Below are 17,275 nucleotides of genomic sequence, written 5' to 3'. Positions count from 1 at the left end.
TTTTAGTCAATTCTCAAACACCGGTCAGAAGAACAATGGCTGTAAAGATAAGATAGGTTTATGTTTCGAAGAGACTTTCAAGAACTATTATAAAGATTATTTATGATCTATATTACTTCAAACAATTTTTTTTATTTTGCTATATGTATAAATATATCTTCATATTATAGTAAAATTTGTATATTGTGTGTGTTTACTATATTATATACATTTGTGTGTATTATATACATTTTGTATAATTTTCTCATTTTTGAAATAATTAAATTAATAAAGTAATAACCTTTTGGGTGTTTATCTTTTAGAAATTTTAACTAAAACGTTATGTTACTCATACTACCTATATATAGTATGTCACATAGTCATCCGATATTAAAATTATTACGAACGCCCACTGACATACCGTGTATGTCATGACGTATTTTTAAATAAAAATTGTCTAAAATGTGTTTTTCTTTTATTCCTACATTGATTAGTTTCGCCAATTTTTTGCTATAGATGCAAAAAAAGTTTTCGATCATTGTAAAGAATTTAAAGTGTTAAGGTGGAATCCGTTAAATTAATTAAAGTATTGATTACGTATTTGGTTGATTGAGAAGCTTTGTTGGTTCATTTGTGAAAAAGAAATTAATTGCTTGTAAGGGCACAAATTCTTATTTTTCAATGAAGCTCTTTTTTTATGGTTTTATAATAATCATATGAAAGCACTATTAAATGATACGATATGGTACGAGAGCGCTATAGTGAACACAATGATGTACAAATACTTTTTGTAGCCGCTGTATATTACATATTCAATTAGCCATCGTTTTACGAAGCAGAGATTACATTTACACGAATATACAAGACTTCTACAAAGTATAATGAATATTGAGTTTAACGGATAATAAGTTTGACGAATAGTAAGTTTAACGAATAATAAGATTAACGAATAATAAGTTTGACGAATAATATGTTTTACGAATAATAAGTTTAACGAATAATAAGATTAACGAATAATATGTTTTACGAATAGTAAGTTTAATGAATAATAAGATTAACGAATAATAAGTTTGACGAATAGTAAGTTTAACGAATAATAAGATTAACGAATAATATGTTTTACGAATAATAAGATTAACGAATAATATGTTTTACGAATAATAAGTTTAACGAATAATAAGATTAACGAATAATATGTTTTACGAATAGTAAGTTTAATGAATAATAAGATTAACGAATAATAAGTTTGACGAATAGTAAGTTTAACGAATAATAAGATTAACGAATAATATGTTTTACGAATAATAAGTTTAACGAATAATAAGATTAACGAATAATAAGATTAACGAATAATATGTTTTACGAATAATAAGTTTAATGAACGCTATTAACAATATTCTTGGGTTCGAACGAATCCACGGTCAACGGGATAACTCTTTACTATGCGTATAATAATTTTCGGCACAAAATACGATTGCTGAGACGCTCGGTATAAACTGCCCAATGTGTCACTCTCCAAGGCGATCGCACGAATAATAAACTGATAGAAATTTTCCTCGCTGTACGATTGCATTTATTTGTTATATACTCGTTGGAAACGTCGAGAAAGTTCCAATCGCCGTTGCTAAGCAGTTTCTGCCTGGAGTTTGATTATTAATACAACGTGTGTCCCATTATATTGACACCTCCGAGGTACAATCCCATGTGGCCAGGCCCGTTCTTGAGGCCGTATGCTGCCATAACCACATTTCTAGGGAGAACCATACAACCACTCCACATCTCCGTCAGGCAAAACGTCCATCCCGTGACCGTGGCTACGTTCGGCGACCAGTTGTCACCTTGAGGCCAATCTCGCTATCACAAATCTCGAACAATTACAATCAGATTGAATGACAACAATTGCTTAATTACAGCTATGATAAAATCTAGGCTAAAGCATTAGAGGACTTTCCCAAAATTGCAAAGGGAAGGCTCCGGTTTTCCTTTCATCTCCGACATATACATATATTAAGATGCACTATTTTACTTACTAGTAATACATAAAGTGATATTAGTTAGGTTGTTAATCTATTTATATGTTTGATCATTGATTATTGATTGAATGTAGTTATTAAAATCAAAATAAAATTGCATTAAGATTAAAAATTAATTAAGAATTCGTTGAATGAAATGTTAATTACATGTTAGATTGGTTGGAAAATTTAATGGTTAAGTTGTTGATTATTAAAGATAATTATATTTGATGTATATGAATTTGATTAATTTATATTGTACAAATTTTTATAATATGATTACCTGAAAATAGGTTAACTTCAAAGTTAAAAGAGTTGAAAGTAGAAAACAAATGTATGTACACGGCGACAAAAATGACTTGTCACCAGCATCGTAACGTTATTCTCCAGATGGGTGAAGATCTACGGAAAAAAGTAACCGCGAAGGATATAGCCGAATAAGCATGATAAAATTGTCTCCAAAGCAATTTCATCTGGGTGCATATCATTCAATAGACCTCTCGAAGAAAACGCATTCCGGAAAGTGTCAAGCTGCTATCCTTACTGTAACGGTAGTTATAGGGCAAAACACAATTTACAGTTTAAACTCCATTTCTTTTGCTCTACTTAATGAAAAATTATTAAAAAAATCAGAGATGTTGTACATAGTGGCGTACATGTCTATAAATGTTTCTAAAATTTGTAGTTGAAAAATCGATTTTCTAGAGGTTCGGAAAATTGTATTTGTTGTTATTTTTATACTCAGAGATAAGATCAGAATAGTTATTATTTTATTGAATGGATAAATCTACCACACCGTTTTCAGCCAAAAAAAACTTTATTGGACGCGCTTACAAAAACTAGGGATAAAAACAAAAAGCATCTTAAGCCTATCGATTAAATCTATCGATTGTAACTAGGATCATCCTCTAGTTACTATTTCTTATAACTAACGCATCTGCATATAGATGGCGAGCACGAACTCACGTCGTCATTTTCAACAGTATTTGTCTATATTATTGCCTTAGTTTTTGCTGTGACTATGTTAATGTTTTTATAGTTTTAGTAGCTTAGATTATTAAATTATTCTCTTCAGATTTCTTAGAGAAGTGCATCAGAGCCAAAATCTCGTAAACCGATTTTTCCTAATTTTCCGTACACAACGGAGTGGCATACTCTCATAGTCGAGATACTTTATATATTAAACAGCCATTATACTTTACACAGTGTTTGCTACACTAGTTTACGCACAGTGTATACATATGTACACAGTTCCAAATACTTTCGAATGTATTAAATGATATAAAACTTTAACCATTTTTCTAATATCGACAAAAGCGTTCAATGTGCATTTATGTATCTTTTATTTTCGTAACTCTTATAGCAGTTTGGATGCACAATCCATTTCTGATCCAGAGGAATTTTTTATGTATGTACATCTTTCCTTCGAACTCGATTAGTTCGTACAGAACGAAATGGCTTTCCACTTGAGCTCTAATTAACTTCAGATTTACTGAACGATAATGAGAGAGAGCCGCGGGTGGCTTGAGAGATCGACCTTGATATGCATTCCTTCCTGGATTTCGAGTCCATATTGTCAAGTAGAGTGTAACCTTTCATTTTGCTCTAAGAGCCTGAAGTCTCGAGATTTTTCGTGCTTTTCCAACAGATATAACGATTCTAGTGATTGAAATATTCTCTCGAATCGTCAGCTATAATACTTGTATTTTATGACAACTAGCCTTTTTAAAGGTTTTATGCTGTTACATTGCAGTAGGTACTTTTTTAAAATAAATTGTTAGCAAAAGCTAATTTGCGAATGTTGTTTTCAAAAGCTGCTCACGTTTTACCTTCGTTCTCTCTTTCTTTCTTTTCTTCTTTTTTCTTGATTGGTACCTTTCACTTTGTTTCACGCGTTTACAGAAAATTCAGTGCAACTGCATGTACTCATTTAAAATATTTATACATATAAATATTAAACAAATTTTTTTAAATATTTATTTTTATTTATTTTTATTTATTTTCATTTATTTATATACTATTATATATTATTATTACGTTATTATTTCTACTATTACTACATATAAATATTACATAAATATTAAATTACATAATAATTAAATTACATAAATATTAAATAAATATTACTACATATAAATATTAAACAAATTTTTTTTAATATTTATTTTTATTTATTTTTATTTATTTTCATTTATTTATATACTATTATATGTTATTATTACGTTATTATTTCTACTATTACATATATTATTATTATATTATTACATATATTATTACATTATTATTTATATATCATTACTTTACATATTAGGTTGTCCGGAAAGTGTCTTTCTTTCGCAAACGTGTTTTTTACAACAATGCGCCTTCATACAAACGTGAAACCAAGTCTGTGAAATGTCGTGGTGTTTATCTCAACAGAACAAAATGAATCGTACGTAATTCGACAAAAACGAAAGAAACTTTTCGGGCAACCTAATACTATTATTTATTTCCATTTCTAAAATTATTCAAAATGCACAAGAATAATTTACATTCATGTCTACATGTATTTAAATACATAAGTAAGAACATTCATAATTATAGTTTTCATAATAAACCATTCAATTCACTGTTATGATAACATTCTTTATCTCTTTTATTTCTTTTTGTAAATACTATCTATTTCTTATTATCTATAGGTTTTTTTATTGTTATAGCATTTCTTTATCTCAAATTTCTTTAGTATCAAATTTTTCTAGGAAATAAAGAACATCTTTGTTAAAAAAATCAAAAACAAATTCCTCAAATTTGACATGATAATTTATATCATAAAAACATAGTATGGAAAATTATGTTCGTATGAATAGAAGGTAAAGCTAAGATTTGTATGTTTCGCTGCAAAATATTTATTTCAGAATGTGTTGAGAATGTGCATCGTTAACCTCAATTTTGGAGGCGGCAAATGTATGATTTCTCTATATTTTTAAGTACTTCTATAGTAATTGTCGTACATCTGTGTAGAACCTTTTCTCGTATGTTTTCTGGTGTTGTGAGTGTATCATTATAGATTTTATTTTTTTAAGTATCAAGTAGCGTAAGTCCGACAATCGCGCTGGAAAACAAATTCTTGCATCACGTCCTATCCAACGATCGGCGAACATTCTGTTTATAAACATCAAGGACAATTATACGACGCATTGTTCCAATGAAATTGAGATTCCAACAAATCTTTCATGATTTTAGGATTTTCAAACATTTCATGATTTTCTTGTTGAAAGTCACGTGAAGGTCAACATATTGCACATCATCCAATTTGTTTTTTTTATGAGCTATAAGACTGTTGTAATGAAAATATGTAGTCCCATTTGAAAGTACTTCGATGATCTTGAAGTCTCGAAAAAGTGACCTTGAGACAAATTTTTTTGCCTATCACTTCTGCCCCTTCGAATCGAATATTCTCTTCCTCTGATATCTTTTCCCATCGAAAAAAATAAGCGAGATATTTAAGATGGCCAAGTTAAATGAAATAACCTGTATATGGAAAAATTTCTAATAAAACAGTTACATAAAAACAGTTGCTCTACTCTTTGTTGCAAATGAATGAGAGCGCAATCAGATATGTAAACGAATCTCCTTTTGCAGCTGAGAGGTAAAATTAATAAACTATGATATAATTAAACAGAAAAAAATAAAAACAGTCGCTTATTTATAAATTAAGTATATAGATTCAGTTACACATATTTTGAAATTGTAATACCATAAGTTGCAAGACTATTGCTTGCATCAATTAAACAATTATGTGACAAATATACATAGATATAATGGTTCTTATTTAGAAAGAAATTACATAATACTCGTAATATGTTTCTTAATTACGAGACATTTTTTCGTACATAGGATTTATCTACGTACATATGCAACAACGATTAGATTACAAATTTAGTTACAAAACAGCATACTAAATATATTGAAACCACACATTTATATATATATGTCGGAGATGTAGGGACATCGGGACATTTTGGAATTTTTGGAAGATCCCTAATACTTTGGTCTAAACTATTCATTATAGCTGTACTTAAATAATAGAATTTAGAAGTAGTAGTTGTGATACGATCTGATTATGTTTGCCCGAGATTTGTGACAGTGGGCTTGGGCTCGAGGTGACACAACTGGTCGCCGAACGTAGCCACGGTCACGGGATGAACGTTTTTCCTTAACAGAAGAAGTACCAATATTGAGGGACACACGCTGTATTAACAAACAAGCCCCGGGCAGGAGCAATGACGGCTCTACGCGGGTCTGCCTAGTAACGGCGTCTGGAATTTTGTTGATAACCCCGGTCAATATGCAATTGACAAATGTGATCGTGTCAGTCTTTTATTCTTGTGATCACCTTGGAAAGTTTACACACATCGTCTTGGCTGTGAGTTAGAATGATACCGAGCGTTACAGCTAACGTCACTTTGTGTTTCAAAATATATTATATTGAACAAAGAGTTTTCCCCGTTGACCGTGGATTCGTTGTTGAACCTAAAAACATTGTCTTTACATTAAGAGTGTCTAATTACCACGATTAATTGTTAAACCCTGTTAAATCAACACTTGTACATATAATTGTAAATATAATCTACATTAAGCAACTACGATGGCTTGTCCTAATGAAGATACGCAACGCGCCCCTAAGACTAACGCCAACTCGACAAACCCGACATATAATATAATATACAGGGTGGTTGGTAACTGGTGGTACAAGCGGAAAGGAGGTAATTCTACGCGAAAAAAGAAGTCGAAGATGTAGAATAAACATTTTTTTTAAATTTTTTTTATTTTTTTTTAAATCTACAGTGAGATCCGTTATAACGAGACGTGATAAAGTGCACGCGTACCGAGCGAAAATTCAAAGTCGATTTTCTCGAAAACAAAGCCTCAAACGAAAAATTTTTATTCTATATTTTCGACTTCTTTTTTCGCGTAGAATCACCCCCTTTCCGCTTGTACCACCAGTTACCAACCACCCTGTATACAAGATACATCAGCTGAATGTCTTATTTAACGTTGCACAAAAAGATTTTTCATTAAGCATGTTCAGGCACAAATGCCTCGTATAGAGAATAAAAGAAACTCTGATTTGTATATAAAAAGCTTCTTGTCGCTATTACGCATATATTATTTGCTTGTATGCGTGTGTCTGATATCCATGACACTGTACTTATGACACCGCCGAATTAACTTTGGGCAATTGATCGATTAAGGAAGAGTAGTGGCTGAATACACGATGATTAATCATTGATACCAAGGATTGTACTTCTCGGAACGACGAGAAGGTTTCGAATTTTCTCCGACTGCTGAGACGAGATTTACGAATGATTGCTACGAATGATTATACGATACGATACGACTGCTGCGACGCGATGTACGAATGATTGCCACGAATGGTTAACGACAGGCTACTGCGCGAATGTTTGTTGATGCTGTTTGCAGTTGAAAGACCTGCACGAGATTGTTCACGATTTTTCACTAACTAAAACGATACTTGACTCTATGAATGATTACAGAAATCACTCACAGACGCCGTGACTAATTACTAATTACGAAAGATACACACTGACTGACTACTGTCCGATGCGTTTGTTTATAGATATTAGATATTTAACCTTTTTAACTTCTTTAATTTATCACTCTTCCCGTTGTAGTGCAATAGCAGGATCTGTACAGTGCATTTTATCTACAATAATACTTAAATTCAATGTTTATACTGCATTAATCCAAGATTCTTATATCATTTCCTACATAAATTTATCCGAAGTATAAGAGAAGTCAGCTTCTTTCAACTTCTTATAAATTAAAGCTTCATAAGTCTTAGATTTTAATATATTGTAATTTTTTCATTTATAATTAAAATTTACAATCTATTGTACATGAAGAATTTTAACTAAATTGTTAAATAAGAATGAACTAAATTGTTAAATATGTTATGGATACTATAGTGCACAATACTGGAAATATCATAAATTAAAAATAATATTTCATTAATCAAGTTTAATTAAACACAAGTTAAAAATTGAGTCCTATATCGACGATTTTTGTTACATTAAAGATTTATGCAACGACATTGGGATTATCTTATCCAGAAATTTGACATTACTTCCAATATTCGTAGATTATGAAAGGGAGCAACATAAAAGATTACGTACATAGGTAATTATTTTTTATCTTTACTAAATTTATTAACAGATTTTTCTAGTATACCATTCTATAACAAATTGGTCAGCTCTTGGTCCTAATGTTAGCAATTTATTAAGATTCAAATATAATATAGCTGATATAAAATCAGAGGAGGTTTAACTCATCATTTTTCTGATCCCCAATATGCTTAGAAATAAAGACCTTTAAATGTAAGTTTTACCTACTTTCACGACAACACACTATATTTACGGACTTTTATCTCAAAAATTATTTGTTTCTCTTACTCTCTTTCTCATTTTTAGAGATATTTGCCCTCTCAACAAATAATTATAAAATTTTCCAATAGAAATTATCTTAATGCAATGTGAAATCGATAATAGTAGTTTACCTCCATAATATTTATAACTGTTGAAGTGGTCACCATTTATAAGAAAACTCTACATTTGGTCTTTTTAGTTTTCTCAAGCACTGAAGCCATCGACAGCGCGTAGACAAAAGACTGCGACGAAGTCAGACCATAAACAGTAGACAGGCGACGTTGGCTTCGGGGTTTTCAGTTATTGGGTAACACAGCTAGCGTGCGGATCTGGACCACCTCAAATTGTATTCTTATTTATAATTACACTTCTAATTAAATATATTTTCTGCCTTACAATTTATCCACGAGTTTTCTCTGTTTACACATCGAATAACCTCAACAATAACTTTTAGCTAGATAAAATTAAATATAGGAATCGAAAATTAATGCTTTTGTATCGTGAATTGAATTATCGAACCCACCACTTTACACGAACAGAAAATATTCAAATGAAAATAATTACCAGTTGAGATAAGTACGTTCTTACGTACTACTTCACTTCCGGCTTATTAAAAGTCAAAAGACGTGTCGCTACGTTATCAGTCGCGAAAGTGTTAGGCTGCTACCAGAACAGAATATTTTGTATGTTCGTCACAATAGAAAGTTGTGACAATTTATTTACAATCGTACGAGTACACAATCAGATCAGATGCCGTGATATTAAATATACAAACATGATAAAAATAGAAAGTGTATCTCTCATGTCCATGCATCGAGAGACATTTTATTATCACAAAAATAGCCAGTTTTCTGTAAGCTGATTTTATTTTCGTTTCGTTGATTTTTCTCGAACTTCTATTTTTGTAGACTTTTGGATCGTATTTCATTTGACATGTTTCACGTTACGTTTGTTTGATCATTTTTCTTCGAATTGTGTTTAGATAGAATTTTTAAAGTAATTTTATTTAAAAATTCGTTACTTTTTGTTTCGTATTCTTTTATGTTGTCATATATCTGTATATTTCTTCGATGTTTGGTTTGTACTTCTTGTTTGTGATATATTATATATCCTAATAATTGAGAGATTTAATTACAATTTTCGAAAGAATTCATCTACAAAAAATCTAACATTGGATTTACGGGAATGGTTATACAAATCTGTATGATATGAATAAAGTGCTTTGTAACTCTTCAACTGTTTGTATATTAAATATTTAACGAAAATAAGTGATTTTATGTGTGTTCCTAATTTACCACCGGAGAGAGCACAAATATAGGCGCACACACACATAAATACACACACACGTAAGTATATATACATAAACACCACCTGTGTAGTTAGTAAATAGAAAGTAACGATACGTAATAGTGGAACACTTCAACCAGTGAATACTTTCTTGAAGAATAACCGTGAGTAGGACAGAGATGTCCAAACGGAAAATCCACAAAACTGTCTCTTGAAAATAGCAAAGATAAATATATCTCACAAGAAATTAATCACACTATAAACGACATCGAAATGTAACGAACAGAGAAATATCCATAACATCTGGAGCATCCGAGAAAAGGACTAAGAAGAGGAAAATGTCTAATAAAGAACGAGTTCTAAACTTCCTACCTATAACATCTAAACAAACACCAGCATCCAAAAAATAGCTAATAAATTCCAATATGTTGGTCATCAATAGATACAATGCTTTGCAAGACGCATGTCCAAACACTGGCGAAACCAGTTCACCCTCAACTAACGAACCAACCACATTTCCTCCTTCGATACTCATCTTTGTCGATGTCATTTATCCATTAATCGAAGTTCTAAATAAATACATCGAAAATATATATGTCGGAGATGTAGGGACAACGAGCCTTTCCTTTGGAATTTTGGGAAGATCTCCAATACTTTGGTCTAAATTATTCATTATACCTGTACTTAAATAATAGAACTTAGAAGTAGTAGTTGTGATACGATTTGATTATGTTTGCCCGAGGTTTGTGACAATGGGCTTGGGCTCGAGGTGACACAACTGGTCGCCGAACGTAGCCACGGTCACGGGATGAACGTTTTTACTTAACAGAAGAAGTACCAATATTGAGGGATACACGCTGTATTAACAAACAAGCCCCGGGCAGGAGCAATGACGGCTCTACGCGGGTCTGCCTAGTAACGGCGCCTGGAATTTTGTTGATAACCCCGGTCAATATGCAATTGACAAATGTGATCGTGTCAGTCTTTTATTCTTGTGATCACCTTGGAAAGTTTACACACATCGTCTTGTCTTTGAGTTAGAATGATACCGAGCGTTAGAGCTAACGTCACTTTGTGTTTCAAAACATATTCAATTGTACAAAGAGTTTTCCCGTTGACCGTGGATTCGTTGTTGAACCTAAGTACATTGTCTTTACATTAAGAGTGTCTAATTACCACGTTTAATTGTTAAACTCTGTTAAATCAATACTTGTATATATAATTGTAAATATAATCTCCATTGAACAATAACGATGGCTTGTCCTAATGAAGATATGCTACGCGCCCCTGTCTAACGCCAACCCTACCAACCCGACATATACAACCTTAACCCCTTAACCTACAACTACGGTCATAGCCCGTAGTATAACGATCGGACCAAACGTAAATATTACGGGTATAGCCCGTAGTACGATGATCGGGCCAAACGTAAATATTACGGGCATAGCCCGTAGTACGATGATCGGGCCAAATATAATATATAATATAATATACAGGGTGGTTGGTAACTGGTGGTACAAGCGGAAAGGGGGTGGTTCTACGCGAAAAAAGAAGTCGAAAATATAGAATAAAAATTTAAAAATTTAAAAATTTTTTAAATTAAAAAAATAACGTCAATCGAGACAACGATCTACAGTGAGATCCGTTATAACGAGACGTGATAAAGTGCACGCGTACCGACCGAAAATTCAAAGTTGATTTTCTCGAAAATAAAGCCTCAAACGAAAAATTTTTATTCTATATTTTCGACTTCTTTTTTTCGCGTAGAATCACCCCCTTTCCGCTTGTACCACCAGTTACCAACCACCCTGTATAATAGTTTGTTTACGTTTTCGGCCCAAAATTCTCGAACGTAGATCGTAGGTTAAAGGGTTAAAACCACTAACCAAGAGACAGAAATCTAAATGTCATCTATGAACATTTCCCGCACCGAAAGAAGGAAGAAGATACGAGGCAGCGATTAAAGCTTTGCACTACATCACCTCTATTCATCAAATCAAGCGTGAACTGCAGCTCTATGGATATACAGTATTACAATCAACAAAAGAACTACCCAGGCCTCTTCGATGCTTTCGATAGAACTTCAATCAGCTAAAAATAACACGGTAATCTTCAATATTCCGAGGTTGCTTCACACAATAATACAAATTGAACTGCCAAGTCATACAAGCAATTGTTGAAATAAAGGATATAAATGCATAAAATGTGCAAAACAACATCTTTATAAAAACTGTGTAAACAGATTAGATAAACTTACTTGCAGTAACTGCAAAGAAGCTCATCCGACTAATTGTAGAGACTATAAACTAAGGGAAGAACTAATCGCGGAAATAACCAGGCAAAGGCCCAAAACGTGGCCTCAAAAAAAAACAAATAATTCATATACACCGAATAGAAAGGCGACAAACAGTAGCCACACAATAAACTATCTTACACTTATAAGTATACACTTATAAGTTTTAACAAATTATATATGGACATTACTAAAATTCAAAGGTTGAACAAAACGAAGATATGAATAACAATTTCAATGCATTGGTTGAGAAATTGTTCAACAAAATATCCTTATTTGTGGAACAAACAATGTGTCGTGGAACTCCTAATAGAACCAGGCTAGTAACCAGTAATAGACAAATTTAAGCTGATAACATGGAACTGCAACGCTCTCCAAATAAAAATTGATGAATTCAAGGCTTTCCTCACTCCGCGACATTCTTATATGCACGCTATAAAAACCATACGAAACGGATAGATCTTTTTATAGAGTGCGTGGATACCAAAATACAATTCCTTCTGCAACTCGTAGAATATGTGGAGACACCACCATTCAAAAAACAGTATTGTATTTCGTACCTCTTCCTCGAGACTACTCGGTAGTGCTCCACTTCGAGCTGAATTAGTGCCACAGGTTTACAGTAAAAAAAGGAATGCGTCTGAAACAGCTTCTCAGCGCTGCACCTCTGCTTGTCTCATTCTTCCATTTTGTATGAATGAAGCCACACGGAATTTGTAGACAAAATAAAGATTATTTTAATAGAAGGAAACGTTGCATTCTTTCGAGCGAAGAAGAAAAGCAGAGCTGGTTGAAGAGTCTGCTATATCGATTGCAGAGGAATCTGAAGAAAATGAAGAAACAAGAACATCGAGATAGAAAAAGGCATAAACTTATTTATGTTTTTTGCTTTCAAATTGCTTTTTATTGTGCTTGGGATGTATAGGAATCGAATCGTACAAATAGAGTGGTACTCTTAACTGTTTCTTGTGTTAGGTTGTCCGAAAAGTTTCTTTCGTTTCATAAGGTGATAATAGACGAATAACAATTTCTGTTTTATATTATTTTATTTAATTAGGTATGATACATTTCGTTCTATTTCTATTGTTATGTTCATGCATAATTCAATAAACTAATATCAAACAAAAAACATTGTGCGTTTATTATTTCCTTATAAAACGAAAGAAACTTTTCGGACAACCTAATACAAGCAGGTGATCATCTGATCGTCCCATTCGCTTTTTTTTCCAACAGTCAGAAGTTCGGAGATTAGACTTACGAACAAAGAATTTTGAACTGTACAAAATAAATAAATAAATAAATAAAATGGCTATACAAGAACAAGAGTTAGATTCGAGTTCAAAAGAGTTTTGAATTGTTTATTAAAAATACGCGAGCACACTCACAACCTGTCATAAAAACATTTTGCAGATTATTCGTCGAGTTCCTTCTCACTGGCAGTCATCGACGATGTTTCTCTTTTATCAAATGTGCCCATGGCAACGTGCGTTCGAATGAAATTTCGAAAAAAGGAGAATTGCGATTTCGTTCGAGATAAAGATTCTAGCTTTAACAAAAATTTTGAAACCAATACGAAACCAACCATTGTTAATGTTGCCATCTTATGAAAATGAAAAGATTGGCGCTGCTCAAACGCTCCTACATTATCTTAAAAGGACAAAGGACGTATGTAAGAACGAAGGCGCGCTCTTTACCTCGTCTAAAGAACCAGTGCGTAAATCAGCGAGTACTCAAACGTTCAGTAGAGATTAATGAAAAATGTTTTATGTAATAGGCGAATAAGTAACATTTTTCGGCTTATATTTATTATTATTATTTATTTTAGTCCGTGCCTTTCGGCTTTGGACGACTTCCTTTTTACATTTAATGCCTTACAACACATGTATTCTTATTCTAGCACTCATTCTGTCTTTGTCTTTCGCTTCCTTGCTGTGCTTCCTTCCTGTCGTTCCTTCCCCTCTTCTGCTACTCTTCTCTTCCCTATTATCACCTTTAGTTCTGCCAGTCCTTCTCCAGTCTCCTCTAGTACCTCTGCTATGCTCCCCGCTACTCCTGTTACTTCGCATTCCTCTATTATATGCTTTAAGTCTTCCTCTCCTTTCTTGCATAGTCTGCATCTTCTTTCTTCCTCCTCTTTCCAGTGTTCCCTTGCCCTGGTTTCGTTGCCACATCTGAATCTTGCTACCATACTTCTGTCCTTCCATTTCATCTTTCCTTCCAGATACTTGGGTACCCCTTCTTTTGCTATGTTCCTGTAATATCTGTTGTACTTGGATTCCCTTATCCTTTTCTCCCTCTCCTCTGTTTCTCTTTTCCCTCTTTCTTCCATGATTTGGTTCGCTGTCATCCTTTCTTGTCTATCTCCTGCCTCCACTTGTGTCCTTCCCTCTCTCGCCTCCTCTAACCTCATCTTTCTTTTCCTTGCTCTTTTCCCTTCTTGGCCCTTTCCCCAATTCCTTTCTCTCTCCTTTATACACTCCTTTACTAATTTCTTCTTCGATTCCAAGGCTTTCTCCTCATACCTTGCTGCTCTTTTGTTTTTCGACTTATAACACACGACATGCGTCGGCATTCGCGGCAAAACAAATGGGCGTTTGTATAAACGCGATAAGACCAACTGCAGGATGAACCAAACGAAAACTCGTCCTGAACAAATCAGCTCTTTTCGTGTCCTTAGACCCAGCCATCGCAAGTTTTCCTCCGCAGCATCATCTTCACAGAAAATCAGTCGTTATACATTTATAAGCTTACGTCGTGTACTCTACACTGTAATCTTGTCTACTAATCGAAACCTAACTATACTCTATCAATTTATATCTCTCTAGTCAACAAGTTGTTTGAACAAACTGTAATTTATTTATATACCTGTTAATTCAGTGTATACTCAATCGAACCACCCCTATTATCCTAACAGAAATAAAGGGATCGATCAGTTCGTGGCGTCGATTATCTGATCGTAACGGGAATTTACGACTCTCGTTGACGCGCTATCCAAAATTCGCCACATTAAGAACAGCAAAGACTTAATCAACACACTTAGTGCTGGGAAAGCATCAGGAATAGAGTTAATAACTGGCTAGCTCTTACGATAGCTACCGGACATCTAACTACCAGGCAGAGTAATTAAATACCTAACCAACTTATAGAGCGCTATGTTAAGACTCAGTTATTTGTCTACAGCATGGAAATGTGTAAAAACCATGTTGATACCAGAACCAAGAAAACCATCAATTACATCGATGAATTATCGACCTTTCTCTTCTCCCAGCCATGTCCAAAATCCTGGAAAAAATAATCTACTCAAGATATGCGATATTCGCCTAATTCTAAAAACGATTATTAAGTTTAGAAACCTTTTAATACAAACTTGTCAAGTGAACATCACAAAAAAAAATTTACACCGAGAAATTTTTACGTTTTAATATAATTATTACAATAATTAAAAAATAAATGCATTTTTTAACGATTTAGGTGAGCCATTATATTAATTTCGAAATTTATAAATTAAATTAGTCTAATTTAGTATTAGGTCATCCCATAAGTTCGTGCCGACTTTTGTGTATACATTTCATGTGTCGATTTATAAACATACGGCGATAAGGGACCAATGCACTTGAGCTTAGCTGATCGAGAACAGGCTAGAGCAGATTTTCGTGGGTATAAGATGGTAATATAGTGAACACAGTGACTTCTAACAGTAAAAAATCATGAGTGAAATGCGTATCCATTTTCGACATCTCATGTTATATGAATTTCGGAAAGGAAGTTCTGTAACAATTGCCACGGAAAACATATGTGCTGTTTACGGAGAAAATGCGCTTTCATCTCGCACCTGTAGGAAGTGGTTCCAACGTTTTAGAGCTGGGAATTTCTGTTTAGAAGACGAGGAACGCTCCGGGCGTCCTCCTCAGACAGACGATGATAAAATTCGGGATCTTGTTGAAAAATCACGAAGTTTGACAGTTCAAGAGATGTCAAATGCACTCAGTTAGAAAAATTAAGGGAAACACCAGCTGAAAAACGACCACGTTTAGTGAATAGGAACAACGTTATCTTCCATCACGACAACGCTAGACCGCATGTCGCGAAGAGCGTTACAAAAAAAATTGTCTGAATTTAATTGGGAAATTTTACCACATCCTCCATATTCCCCAGACATTGCCCCATCTGATTACCACCTGTTCAGAGCATTCCAACACTTTTTAGTAGGTAAAAAATTTGAAAATATTGACATTCTCAAAAATAGCTTAGAAAATTATTTTAAAGAAAAACAAGAGAACTTTTATCGAGACGGAATAATGGCCCTACCAGAAAAATGGGAAGAAGTTGTACAACGAGAGGGGGATTACATTTTTTCATGAAACTAAAAGGTATGTAAACAATCTTAACATATATAACCGCTCGAAAAACGGCACGAACTTATGGGATGACCTAATATTTCCATATATCAATTGCCATTACAATAAAAACGATGTAATATTTTATGTAATATATTTTCAGAAAGTATTATATAAAAATGCAATTGTTAAATAATATCGCAAAGTTTTATATAAGAAATATTCTCGTAATTCTTGTAATTCATAAGGTTTAATAAATATCGTTATTAGACAGAATGTGATTTTAGAACCTTTTTAGAATTAAAATTAAATCATCGATAATCGATACATTTATTTAAAAGTTGATCAAATTACAAATTTATTATAGAAATACGTATAGTATAGAAATATAAAATCAACATGTACAGAAAACTGAGAGACTCGGTGAAATAAAATTATCTGTTATATGTTTCATCCAATGTGCATCCAATTTAGACTCAAAGCAATTGATTCTGGTCTTTCATAACGTATTGAAAAGACTATGTCACCGTTTATTCGATTACTGAATATACATATATTATAAACTAATTACACAAAATGGTACTTTTATTTGTAGTTCTTAAAATGGTAAGATATTTCTCACTGACAAAACATCAATAAAACTAAAATCTTATATTATTATTATGTTTCTTATGAGAACTTTTTAATTAATTTAAGGTAGATAATGACTAATAATGTGGAAATGGGAAATGTGGAAATTTTAGTTGGAACGAAATCTACTAAAATATAATTATAATTATTGTACATATATGCATTTTAAAATTTTATATGCTTTTAATAATTTCAAATTATATGTTACTTAATAACGCTGTTTTCAAAGGAAAATTTGGTAAGAAAAACTATGTTTTGTCCTAAAACAAGCTAGGTATTATATTCTCACTTCATATCCGCTTGATTAGTTTA

The 17,275-nt window shown here is 32.8% G+C and overlaps 1 protein-coding gene across 4 annotated transcripts in view; it reads right to left on the bottom strand.

Moving 5' to 3' along the window:
• Cad96Ca (tyrosine kinase receptor Cad96Ca) overlaps positions 1 to 17,275 on the bottom strand; it is a 76,867-nt gene that overhangs the window by 16,325 nt on the left and 43,267 nt on the right. The gene's annotated exons all lie outside the window — the stretch shown is intronic.

The sequence above is a fragment of the Bombus flavifrons genome, chromosome 1 (genome assembly GCF_040668555.2).
Source record: "Bombus flavifrons isolate JBK064 chromosome 1, iyBomFlav1_principal, whole genome shotgun sequence".
Classification (NCBI taxonomy): Eukaryota; Metazoa; Arthropoda; class Insecta; order Hymenoptera; family Apidae; genus Bombus; species Bombus flavifrons.
The sequence above is the reverse complement of the archived record's forward strand: the minus strand, read 5'-3'. Positions and strand labels throughout refer to the sequence as shown.